The following is a 14,058-nucleotide window of genomic DNA, read 5'->3' as shown; positions in this document are numbered from 1 at the left end:
AATAGGCTTGCTGGGGAAGAGAATTGGTAGCGGATTCATTGGAAGCATGGTTAGACCTTATCCTCGATCCTGAAGTCTTGTAGTAATTGCTATTGCTATTCTATGCATGTATTTTGGTAAACATTGGTCATATTCAAATGCATATATTAATTCAAATTAAATCAATGGACGTTTACACAAACAAAACAGAAAAGAAAAAAAAAAGCATCTTTTGAAAGAAGGTTGTATTGATTTTGAAAGAAGGCCTATAAACAGGCAATTTGTGTAAAAGGAGACAGAAATCCTAGTAAGAGGAAATTGTCGAAAACAAAGAGAAAGCTATGTGGAAGAAGTCCTATTGATTTTAAGTCTACTACTGTCATTATGTCTTCAAGCATCTCATCCCCTGCTGTCGGATGGAAGTGATTGGCTTGTTCAGTCCCTTGAACTTGGATGAAGTTGACTAAGAACGGGACATAGTCATACGCTTTAATCCCTAATTTTTGCCTGGACCGCCTTTTCAGGTTTTCAGTCCACCAGGATACCCTTTTTGCCCAAGCCGCCTTTTCAGGTTTTCGACTTGCCGGGTGTACATTTTTTTTATATATCCCTAATTTTTGCCCGAACCCTTTTGGTTCGCCGGGATGCCCTTACTTTTGCCTAGATACGTCGATCTAGCGGGTCTCTTTTATGCGTAGTATTTTTTAACTATGTCCGCGTTCACGGGATGTGGGAAGTCTTCACCATCCATTGTAGCGAGTATCATGGCTCCACCTGAGAATACCTTCTTAACTACAAATGGCCCTTCGTATGCGGGAGTCCATTTGCCTCTGGGACCAGTTTGTGGTAGAATGATACGTTTGATTACCAAGTCGCCAATTTGGTACACCTGTCTCTTGACCCTTTTGTTGAATGCCCTGGTCATGCACTTCTGATATATCTGCCCGTGACATACAGCCGCAAGTCTCTTCTCATCCATCAAATTTATCTGATCGAGTCGAGTCTGAATCCATTCGTCTTCGTCTAAGCCCGCCTCTTTCATGATCCTTAGAGAGGGAATCTGAACCTCTACTGGTAAAACGACTTCCATTCCGTAGACTAAAGAGAAAGGAGTTGCCCCTGTCGAAGTTCGTACCGAAGTACGATAACCATGAAGAGCAAATGGTAACATCTCATGCCAGTCTTTGTATGTTACCGTCATCTTTTGTATAATCTTCTTAATATTCTTATTAGCCGCTTCTACAGCGCCGTTCATCTTTGGCCGGTACGGAGAAGAGTTATGGTGTTTTATTTTGAACTGCGTGCAGAGTTCAGTAATCATCTTGTTGTTCAAATTAGTGCCATTGTCAGTGATAATCCTCTCAGGGACGCCGTATCGGCAGATGAGGTTGTTCTTGATGAATCGTGCCACCGCATTCTTAGTAACAGAAGCAAATGAGGCTGCCTCCACCCACTTTGTGAAGTAATCAATAACAACAAGGATGAAACGATGTCCATTAGAGGCGGTAGGTTTAATTTCGCCAATCACATCAATGCCCCACATTGCAAAGGGCCAAGGCGCTGTCAACACGTTTAAGGGAGCAGGAGGCACATGTACTTTATCCGCATAGATCTGGCACTTATGACAAGTTCTGGAGTGATGGTGGCAATCAGTTTCCATGGTAGACCAATAATACCCTGATCTCAGAATCTTCTTGGCCATCGTATGTCCACTAGAATGAGTCCCAAAGATACCGTCGTGCATGTCTTCCATAATCTTCTCTGATTCCTTTCTATCCACACAGCAAAGCAAAGTCGAATCGTGGTTACGTTTGTACAATATTCCATTACTCAAAAAGAATTTAGCGGAGAACTTCCTCAGAAATTTCCTGTCATTGATGGATGTCCCTTCAGGGTATTCCTGAGCTTCTAAATATCTTTTTATCTCGTGGAACCAAGGCTTCTCTTCTACTTCATCAGCGTTAAGTTCATAACAATATGCTGGTTCGTCTAGTCGTTCAATGGTAATCCGGGGAGCTTCATTGTCCCATCTGACTCTGAACATAGATGACATGGTAGCCAATGCGTCTGCCAACTGGTTCTCCTCTCGGGGAATATGTTCGAATGTGATCTCTTCAAAGTATGGGATTAATGTCAACACCTGCTCTCGATAGGGGATGAGGTTCGGATGTTTAGTGTCCCATTCTCCTTTGACCTGACTGATTACTAAGGCTGAGTCTCCATACACCCTTAAAAACTTGATTCTCAGGTCTATAGCAGCTCTGAGTCCCAAAATACATGCTTCATACTCAGCCATATTGTTGGTACACTCAAAACATAGTCTAGCGGTGAAAGGCGTATGGCCACCCTTGGGGGAAATGATCACGACGCCAATACCGTTGCCCAATGCGTTAGACGATCCATCAAAAACCATAGTCCATCGGGATCCCACTTCGGGTCCTTCATTCGGTCCAGGTTCTTCATAATCAGTAACAAGCATGACATCCTCATCTGGGAACTCAAAATTCATAGACTGATAATCATTCACGGCCTGATGAGCCAAATGATCAGCTAGCACGCTTCCTTTGATTGCTTTTTGGGTGGTATACTGGATATCATACTCTGTTAAAATCATCTGCCATCTTGCTATTCTTCCGGAGAGGGCGGGTTTCTCAAATATGTATTTGATAGGATCCATCTTAGAAATCAACAAAGTGGTGTGATTCAACATATACTGTCTTAGTCGGCGAGCAGCCCAGGCCAAAGCACAGCAAGTTTTCTCGAGCAGTGAGTATCTTGTTTCACAGTCGGTAAACTTTTTGCTAAGGTAGTATATGGCATGCTCTTTTCGACCAGACTCGTCATGTTGCCCCAACACGCACCCCATTGAGTTTTCTAAAACGGTCAAATACATGATTAGAGGTCTTCCCTCAACTGGTGGTACCAGAATCGGAGGTTCTTGGAGGTACTTCTTGATTTTGTCAAAAGCTTCTTGACATTCATCATTCCATATCATCTCTTGATTTTTTCTCAGTAACTTGAAGATGGGTTTGCAAGTAGCGGTCAAATGGGAAATAAACCGGGCAATGTAATTCAAACGTCCCAAGAAACCTCTGACTTCTTTATCCGTACGGGGAACTGGCATTTCTTGAATAGCTCTCACCTTGGCCGGGTCAACCTCAATACCTTTACCACTGACAATAAAGCCCAAGAGTTTACCAGATCTTACTCCAAAGGTGCATTTGTTCGGGTTCAATCTCAACTTGTATTTCTTCAGCCTCTCAAACAGTTTGTATAAATGATCGAGATGTTCTTCTTCAGTATGAGACCTGGCTATCATATCGTCCACATATACTTCTATTTCATGATGGATCATGTCATGGAACAAAACCACCATAGCACGATGGTACGTTGCTCCTGCGTTCTTTAAACCAAACGGCATTACTTTATAACAGAAGGTGCCCCATTGCGTCACAAACGTAGTCTTCTCCATGTCCTCAGGTGCCATTTTGATCTGGTTATAACCCGAGAATCCATCCATGAAGGAGAATACCTTGTGTTGAGCGGTGTTGTCTACCAGAACATCAATGTGTGGCAGTGGGAAATCATCCTTGGGACTCGCTCTATTCAAATCTCTGTAATCCACACACATTCGCACCTTACCATCCTTCTTTGGAACTGGTACCACATTAGCAACCCATTGAGGATAAGAAGTAACCGCCAGAAAACCAGCATCGAATTGTTTCATGACTTCGGCCTTGATTTTCTCGGACATTTCAGGACGCATGCGACGAACCTTTTGCTTAACAGGACGACAATCTTCCTTCGTCGGCAAACGATGCACTACTATATCGGTATCCAGCCCTGGCATGTCTTCGTAAGACCAAGCAAAAATCTCCACATAGTCATGTAGCATTTGAATCAATCTTCTTTTGACACTGATTTCCAAGCCTGCTCCTATTTTGACTTCTCTCTTGTCCACCTCGGTACCCAGATTTACAGTCTCAACTGACTCCTCATGCGGCTGTATAGTCCTTTCTTCTTGTAGTAACATTCTGGCAAGTTCTTCAGGTACTTCACAATCTTCCTCACTTCCATCTTCGGCTCGGTAGATCGGATTTTCAAAGTCATAATGAACAGTAGTAGAACTATTATCAACAGGATCCAGAGTGGATAGGGATCTGCAATTCGTTACGTGCGTGTGTGTAAGAAAACATAGCTTGTTTGAAAGATAATAGGAAAGACAAAGAGCGCAATATTTGAATGCAAAACGTCCATTGATTTATTGAATATAAATATGCTTATGAAAATGACAAAACCCCTAACAAATTAGCCATTGTGCCTCGGGCATAGACACAATGCTTTAAGAAGTTTGATTGTAAAAGAAAATTAAAATTTGCAATTCTAGAATAAACAATAACAATTACTCCTGACTAAAGGAAATCGGGATAATGTCTTCAGTCTTCCAATTGTTGAGTCCGTCACCAATTGTTGGGAAAATCCAGCTATCCAAGTCGCAATCACTATCAGCCTCTTCCATAGCATTAATCTGATTTTTGACTATCTTTCCAGAGTTAAACCCCAGGCCAGCTTTATCAGACTTGTACGGTACATTGATCAGTTGACCCCAACCAGCACGATCACCATTTTCAATCGCGGCTTGAGCATCTTTCAGAGAGATCATGACAGGGGGAGCACGAACAACCTTGGGCACAAGGGGAGTTGGCTTAAGGACAGGACTGGGTGGAGGAACCACTTCAAATGACTGAGAAGGAGTCTCAAAGAATTCACCATCCATCTCGACGTATTTGAAGGCTTGCACACTACTGACAATATACTCTTCTTCTCCACATATAGTGACAACCATGCCTGCTATTGGATACTTCAGCTTTTGATGAAGCGACGAAGCTACCGCACCTGCCCCATGGATCTAAGGGCGCCCCAACAAGCAGGAGTAGGCGGGACGAATGTCCATCACGTGAAAGGTAGTGTTGAAGACTTGAGGTCCTATCTTGATAGGGAGAATCACTTCACCATAGACAACACTCTTCGCACCATCGTAAGCACGCACCACAACATCACTAGGTTTCAGTTCAATGCTTTTATAGTCAAATTTATCGAGCACAGCTTTCGGGAGCACATTCAAGGAGAGCCATTGTCGATCAACACGTGAGCCAAGGTGATCCCCTCGCACTCGATGGAGATATGCAGAGCTTTATTGTGATTCTTTCCCGCTGGCGTCAGGTCAGCATCGGAAAAGCCTAGGCCATTGTCAACAGTCAAATTAGCAACATAATGTTCGAATTGATCGACGGATGTTTCTTGAGGCACATGAGCGGTCTTCAAGAATTTCATCAACGCATTGGCATGGGATTCAGAGGATAACAATAAAGACAACATTGAGATTTTAGACGGAGTATGCCCCAATTGTTCCACTACATCAAAATCGCTCTTACGGATGATTTTCAGCATCTCTTCCATTTCCTGTTTGGCAACATCTTCAGAAGTAACTTCGACCGATGTCTCTGACTGAGGAGGATTGACTGGTCTTTTTCCTCGAATTTCGGGAGCGGGAGGTGAGATTTCTGGGGAGTAGATCCTTCCACTTCGAGTAACTTTACTAGTCCCCACAATATCATTAGGATTAGCAGAACTACCAACCTGCTTTATGCCATGGATGTAAACGTCGCCTCCATAGTTCCACGGAATAGCTTTGCTGGAGGAATATGGCACGGGGCCAGGTGCGGTAATAATCAGGGGAGCCACTTTGGGCTCAGCGGTAATCTTCACAGGCACTCTAGTAGCGGTAATCTTCACTGGAGCTTTGGACCTAGCAATCACAGATACCTCTTCAATAGAGTTGTCCACCTTAGGAACCCTTTCAAATAGAGTTGTACGATCATCCATCAGCCGTTGAATGCCGTTCTTCAACTTCAAACAATCATTGGGTCGGAGTACACAGAGATCGCAATCTTCAGCACAACCTGGAAATAAACCAGCTTGCAATAAATTCTTCTTAACGATCAGGAGAGGAGATGCTAAATCAGCAACGTCAGTAACGTGAGAATTGTCGTCCACAACATTAACATTCTGGTCATGATTAGGCATAGGTGCTGTGATGACATTGGGGGTCGCCGGAGGATCAAATTCAATTTCTCCAGCGTCGATCATATCCTGAATCTTGTTCTTCAACAACCAGCAATCATTCGTATCATGCCCGGGCTATCGGAGTGATAGGCACACCTGGCGTTGGGATTATAACGAGGAGAAGTAGTGTTGGGATTTGCAGGAGGGCCTCTGAGGGTAATCAAATTGGCCTTTAACATACTCTGCAGTGCTTGGGTTAAAGTCATATTGATCTTGGTAAACTGTCTTCTCGACCTGTCTTGTCTGTGTTGGAAGTTCTGAGATGGCGGTGCGGCAATTGTAACTGCCCCAACAGTATGGTCACGATTCTTCTTGTTATGCTTCCTCTCACTGTACACAGCATTTGATTCATTCTTTCCCTGATAGGACTTTTTGGTGCTTGCAGAAGTAGCTGCCTGTATCTTTCCACTTCGAATGCCGCTTTCAACCCGTTCACCTGTCAAGATAAGTTCAGTGAAACCTGACGAGGAACTTCCCAGTAGATGGCTGTAGAATGGGCCAGTCAGTGTACCCATGAACATGTCCACTAACTCTCGATCAGTCATAGGGGGTTTGACTCTGCCAGCCAAATCTCTCCACTTTTGAGCATATTCTTTGAAACTTTCTTTAGAGCCCATAGTCATATTTTGTAGCTGTAGCCGAGTAGGCGCTAACTCAGAATTATACTGGTAGTGCTTGTAGAAAGCTGTTGCTAAATCAGTCCATGTGCGGATGTTAGAGCTCTCAAGCTGATAATACCACTCTAACTGTGTGCCAGACAGACTCTCTTGGAAGAAATGGATCTACAGTTTCTTATCAGTAGTGTGCGGCTGAATCTTTCTCACATAAGCCCTTAGATGCATCTGAGGACAAGAGGCACCATCATACTTAGTGAAAATGGGAACCTTGAATTTGCGGGGAATGACCACATCAGAGACCAGACCCAAGTTTTCGAAATCCAGACCGGGCACTTTCTGCCCCTCCATAGCTAGCATACGTTCTTCCAGCAACTTGTACTTATCATCCTTCGGAGAGTACTGTTCATGTTCATAATCTTCATCGTCGTCCTCAGAATTGACGAGATTAGGATTCTCATCTTCCGAATCATTCTCGGTCTCTTCTTCTGAATCCTTCGGAATTCTAATCTTGACTCTTGTAACCTGTCCCTTAAGCCTTCTCCCCGGGTTGATGTAACCCACAGGTTTCTGGTCCTTCTTCTTCTCCATCAAAAGAGCTTTCAGTTCTTCCTGCCCCTTAGATAAGCTCAGCATCATTTCCTGGAATTGAGCATTCTGGGCCTGGAGATCTTTGACAGTTTGTTCGAGAGCCATTGTTCAATCTGTTTGAATCTGCTGGAATCTGTTTGATAGGAAAATCGTGAGAACACTGATCCTTTAGAATACCTGTTATGCGATGCAATGCAATGTATGAAATGTTTTCAAGGACTTTCGGGATTTAACTTTGCATAAACTACTAAAAAGAGCTTTTTTTTTTCTTTTCTCTTTTGTTTTTGCTTTTGTTTTTGTTTTTTCTGTTTTTTTTTAGCAGAGTTAAATCCCTAAATCCTTGAAATGGTTAGTACAATGCCATGATGTTATGATGTTATGTTGTTAGGATGTCATGTTGTTAGATAAATAACAAGCACAAGCAAGTCACACAACAATCATTCCTAGGTTTTAAGGCTTGCGTGAGTTCCATAGGTAAATACCCTCCCCACTGAAGTTTGGTTGGTTCAACCTGTCTTAGAATAGTAACCAAGTTCTAGAAGGATCTCAAATCATTGACCTTTCCTTAAGTCCACTTCAGTGCAACACCAAGTGGTTGACCGAAGCTTCCCTAAAGTCCAATCTCAAAGAGTGTAGTATCGAGTCTCAACCAACTCCAGTCGGAACCGAAGCCAGTTATCTCACTACTTTCTAATGGCCAGGATGAGTCAATTAGGGTTCTAAAGGTCTGGTTAATGCTTTTATGACACCACGCGAATGCCAAAAATTTCCTCAACTAACATGAGGAACATCAGGACATCCAAAGTGCCACATTAACCGTAGCCATCATTTTGACCATTCCAGTATACGCCGGACAGTCGCGATGATCTCTTGCTACTTACCTAAGGTACACTAGATCCGGGTGTAGGATCTTTCACTCAAGCATAACATACCCAAGCAACCCCTTAAAAATAAATCAGACAAATTGAATAAGTGATCTTGTTTTTAAGGTAACCTCTCTTTTTAAATATTTAGGGTCCCCAGCAGAGTCGCCAGTTCTGTCATACGGTGAACTGGACTTTTTTGTGGTTTTAATCGCAATGTCGCGGTTAGCAAGAGTCGCCACCGACTTTTCTTTTATCCAATAAGGAAAGGTGGAAAAGAACAGGAAAGACCTTAATTTAGATTTTGGGTTCGGGAGGTACATTATACAAAGGGAAGGTGTTAGCACCCTTTGTATCCATGGTTATCCATGGGCTCTTAATTGCCCGATCACTTATATTATTTTTGTCTAAAAAAAAGTGTTTGTGAATTGTTTAGAAAAATTGTTTTGAAAAGAGAATTTAACTTTGTAATGATTCTTGTATGAATGTATACAAAGTGATTATCTCGTTTAGTTTTGAAAATTGTTTAGAAAAATATAACTCGGTAATGATTCTAGTATGAATGTATACCAAGTGGTGATTTTCTGAAGGTATTTTGAAAGGTGTGAGGTGTGAAAAAATGTTTTAGGTTGTGAGCCAGCAATTAAGAGTTATACCGACCCAAGGTCTTTATGAGTATTTCCTATCCTTATGAGGGTAAAACTGTCCTTATTATTGAGAAATAAGTAGTTTTATCCTTTGGATGTAAAAGGGTCATCGTAGGGTCATCGATTGGTCATTGAAGGCAACAGTTACGAGGATACCTTAGCATTCGAAGGGACTATCATCTTTTAACCGTAGGCAACATCGGAGGGTCATCGAGGGACAAAGTTGTATATTCGAAGGCAACATCCGAGGGACTATAATTTATTTTATGATGATTTAACCGAAGGGTCTTTGCTAAGGGTATCCCCACGTTCGCGGGACATGACCGTAATATCGTAATCGTAAGGCAACAAAGAGAGGTCCAAGATCACTTATTCAAAGGCAAAGTTTTACAATTAATTATATAATTAGGATGAAACTCCACATTAAAATTATTAAAAATAATATATTAAAAAATTAATACATTAGAAATTAATACATTAAAAATTAATTTAGGGTGAAACTCCACAAGGGTATCCCACAAATAAAGTGGAATACCTAGCCAATAACCTTTTCCTGGGATATGTGAACCTTTACGAAACTCAAAAAAAAGAAACATGTCAGAACACCAAATCAGGGTGCAATCGAAGATTACACCGGAGAAATATCACAACAATAAATAGGATAGGATGAATAATGCATGGCTATGATAAAACATAAAAAAAACAGAATAGAAAAGTCAGTTACTGTCTCGTTCGCCTCTGCCTCGCCTAGCGAAGGCCAGGCGAATACTCGCCCCAGGCTCGCCTAGCGAGGTGCTAGCGAGCGGCCACGGATTTTGAATTTGAAAACAGCCCCACGTTAGGAACTTTGAATTTTATGGCATTTTATCACAGGAATAACATGATCAAACATTCAGGGTATTCAGGCATATTTAAATTCTCATACGAAAGCAAATTATATATCAACATTTAATCATGATGCATTACATATGTAGATATGGCCAATTGAAAGTATAAACAATAGAGATACGCAAACCTGTTTGCCAATTCAAGGTTGAAGGGATTGACCACTTGTAGTATCGGAATAAGTTAGGCAGCGGGAATTGGACGGCGATGGCTTCGGTGCAGATGGGCTGCCTTCAGGGTTTCTTTACTCTGAATTCTCCGGGTAGGCAGGGTTCCTATGCCAAAACTTCTATTCGTTCTTCTCTGATCTCCTCCTCTTTTTTTTTCCCAGTGAATCTCCTAGTGTAACTCCCAGTGTCCTTTCCTCTACTGAAACTTCAGTATTTATAGACTGATTTCGTGGGTAATGGGCTTGGAATGAGGGAGACCCAAGTCCAAAATAATTTGTTATATTTTATTTATTTATTTATTTTAATTATTTAATTAATTAATTAATTAATTAATTAATTAATTAATTAATTAAAAAAAATTTCTTTTTTTTCCTTTTTTTTCTTTTTTTTTTCGTTCTTTTTTTTCGTTTTTTTTTTTTTATTTTTTTTTTTATTACTGAAGTGCTGGTATTTATAGTGATAATGGTGACCTAATGGGCTCAGAATGAAGCCCGAAATTTTTGTTGTCTGTCAGCTTCGCTAGGCGAGCGCGTAGCGAACAGGCCAGTTTGGGCCATTTTCTGGATTGGGCCATCCGTGAGCTGGGCCTTTGTTTCTTCAAGATCAGTGTTATATATGAGTCGGAATGCCTTACAAAATGTCTTGAAATATTAATGGGCAAATTTTGGGGTATGACACCATGGAAAAGGAATTAGCAGAGGTTTTATCCAGTTCAGAATGTTCAATATGGAGTACCAATTTAATATTAGAGACTTCACCAACCTTTTGGGTTTTCCTACCTCCTTTGATACATTCACTGTAAGCCAGGAAGAACTTTTTGAATATAGAGAGCTTGAACACTTTTGGGGTAAGCTGACTGGAAATGATGAGCCCGAGGAACATGAGTTTCTCTCTGGAAACATACATAACCCGGCTTTTCGCTATTTCCATAAGATCCTGACCCACACTTTATTTGGGAAGAAGCCAAATAGTACTTTAGTTTCACGTGATGAACTCTTCATCATATTTTGTGCTTCCCATAACCGTCCAGTAAACGGTGCTACTTTTATGTTAGCTAATTTGGACCACCTTATCCAGGATGAGCGAGCACCCATTAGAATAGGCGGTTTGATCACTATGATAGGTAATGCTATTGGATTACGTCAGCCTATGCTTGACCTTAGCCCTTTTTGTGGCATTACTACTATGAGTATACCTTTCCTCTTCAACACTATGTTTATAGCAAACATAGGGTCTGATGAGTTCGAGCTTATTATTGATAACCAGGTTCTCTGCCTATTCACCATGCCCGATCCTAGAACTAGTGTTCACAATCAAAGGAACTGGCTCTATAACCTGAATGAAACCCCAACTCCTGCTGGATCCACTGAATCCATCCAGGATTATGAGATTTGTGATGACTATGAGCACTATGTTGACCATATCTCTCTTGCTGAATCTGACCCTCAGACACCTTCCGGCTACTATGATATTGATCCTCCCCCTCAGCCTGCCCTGACCGAAGAATCAGCCATGCCTGATCTCCGACATCATATGCCAGGAACAGATATTAAAACCGTCATTGAAGCCTTGATGTCAGAACAAGACGCCCTCAGGGAAGATTTCCACAGCTTGAGACTTGAAATCCTAGAATACATGAGCAGTACGGCAAGTCAGTTACGTATGTTACGGCATCATGTTAACTCTTTTGCTCCTCCGGCCAGAGATCCGAAGATAGATGGAATTTAGTTATTTTTCTTTCTAAGTTATTTAGTTTTAGGCTAGATTTTTCATTAATGTTATTTGAATTCATGTTTATTTCTATTTCATTTCATTGTTTTCTTTCACTGTAATACATTATGATCATTTTTATTGAAGCTGTTTAGTTAATTTTATTATGCAATGGCTATTATGCTCTACTGTTGTTACCTATTATTATTATACAAAGCAAGTAAGCGTGCACAATACATTAAAACTGCAGACTAAAAATGATCATAAGCAAAATGAAACATTAAAATACGCTACCAAAGTAATTCTGTGAAGCGCTACCGAAGCCTTGCCAAAAAGGACTGTGTGACGAGCGTCACACACTCCATGACGAACGGCACGCAAAACGCCTGTTACGAACGTCACAGCCTTGTGACGAGCGTAACGCCCCTCAGACATGTGAACGTTAGGGAGCCGTTGGAGACGAACGTTACACTTTAATTTTTACCTTCCCCATTCATTTTTTCATTTACCACACTTAATTACTCTTCAACCACTTTTTCTTTCTATCTTCCAATCCTTCCCCTATAAATACCTACCAAAACTTCCTTCATTCACCACAAAACAATTCTCTCATATCAAATACATTTCTTTCCAAATCACCCCTTCAAAAATTCATCACAATGGCGGGAAATCAAAATTTCGGAAATATCATCTTCCGATCCGGAGATGACAACTATCAGCAAGAGCAATTCGAGCGCTTCCAACAGCGAGGCGTCGCTTCCACCAGGTACCCCGATTTAACTTGTTTACAACAATTAGGCTTACTCCAAGGTATCGAGTGGATGCTCCGTAAAGCCGATTTAACCTTCCTTTGCACTCATAACCAACCCACCTACCCTTCCCTAACCTTAGAATTCCTAAGTTCTTACGACTACACCACTCCCGCCGGTGAGGGTGAATTTCTGACCGGTACCGCAACCTTCCGCATGTTTAACACCGAGTACTCTCTAACCCAAAACCAATTGAGTACCATGCTACAATTTACCACAGAAGGCCAAGTCTACCCCAGAATCCCTCCCGACCTAAACTGGAACACAGTTGGCGTTTTTGACCTTTTTAAGAAAATTTCCGGTATAGAGACCTACAACTGGGAAGAACTCCTTCTCTCCCACATCCATAACCCCACCATCCGTTATTTTCTCCGTATCTTGCAAAACACAGTTTTTGGTAGACCAAACAACAGCAAGGTCAACTCAAAGGAGTTATTTTTCCTCCAGTGCGTCTTCGAACCGCAGGCCCAGGTAAACGCCGCCTCCTTTCTCTTTCATCATATCCGCACCTTATGTGCTAGAGGCCGGCAACCCTTTATAATTGGTGGATTAATAACCTCCATAGCACTTGGCCTGAACCTAGGGGATAGACTCCAAACTTTAGAATCCCTACCTCCCCTGTCTATGGATATCAGCTATTGTCGTTCTAGCCGCCTGATTAAAAACAGAGTAGGCGGAGGCTATTATCTTATGGTGAACAACCAAGCAGTCCCGAGTGTTGTGCTACCCAATACCACCCTAACTGATGTCACAAACCCCGACCGCCACCTCTATGATCTAAACGCTCCTGAAACCACCGAGCCTTCACAAACAAACCAGCAAACTGATGAGTTTGAAGAAATGGAACAAGGTGACCATCCGCCAACACAACAATCAGTCCCGCTCAACCCTTCCCGTAATGCAGCCGGCCCATCCTCCCAACGTCGTCGACGAAGAAGGCCTGCGACCAACGACGACATTATGGATGCTATCGACGGTATGCAGACACAGAATGCAGAGATGATGCAGATGATGCGTCAAATGCAACAGCAACAGGATGCTCGGAATGCCATAACCGACCAGCGGTTTACTGAATTGTTCAGCAGGTTCGACAACTTAGACATACGTCAAAGATCACCAGGTCCAAGAACCAGAGGCGGTAGGCAGCCTTAGTTATATTTCCTTTTTCTTTTCATTTCCATTTTGTATTTCTTTCCCTTAAAACATTGAGGACAATGTTTAGTTTAAGTATGGGGGGGGAAACAATATTCTTTCCATTCTCATTTTTCAAGTATGTACTCTCCCTTTCATCGTTATTTCCCTTTTTTTCCCTATAAAAAAAAAAAAATTTATTTTAAGTTAAGTTCCTAAGTGTGAAAAATTTTCTATTATCTATTCCCCTCAATTTTCTTGAGCCATAACAAAAAAAATTTTAACACACCCAATAAGTATAAAGGTTGCTTACTTAAAAAAAATTTGAGTGAAATCAAAACAAAATCATTACCATAACAACGCTCTGAGAACCTCAATATGTTAGATCAGGATAAGTACCTATTATACCGATTCCTTGAACTTTTAGTTCTATGGCAACCCCAAGTAGTTTATACAGAAGTCAGCACCATCTTAATAGCAAACTACGTGGAGAGCCGATGAATATAAGTGAATGATCCCCAAAGTAACCTAAG

This window comes from Lathyrus oleraceus, chromosome 7 (genome assembly GCF_024323335.1).
Source record: "Lathyrus oleraceus cultivar Zhongwan6 chromosome 7, CAAS_Psat_ZW6_1.0, whole genome shotgun sequence".
NCBI classification, from domain to species: Eukaryota; Viridiplantae; Streptophyta; class Magnoliopsida; order Fabales; family Fabaceae; genus Lathyrus; species Lathyrus oleraceus.
This window is presented reverse-complemented; position numbering follows the sequence as displayed.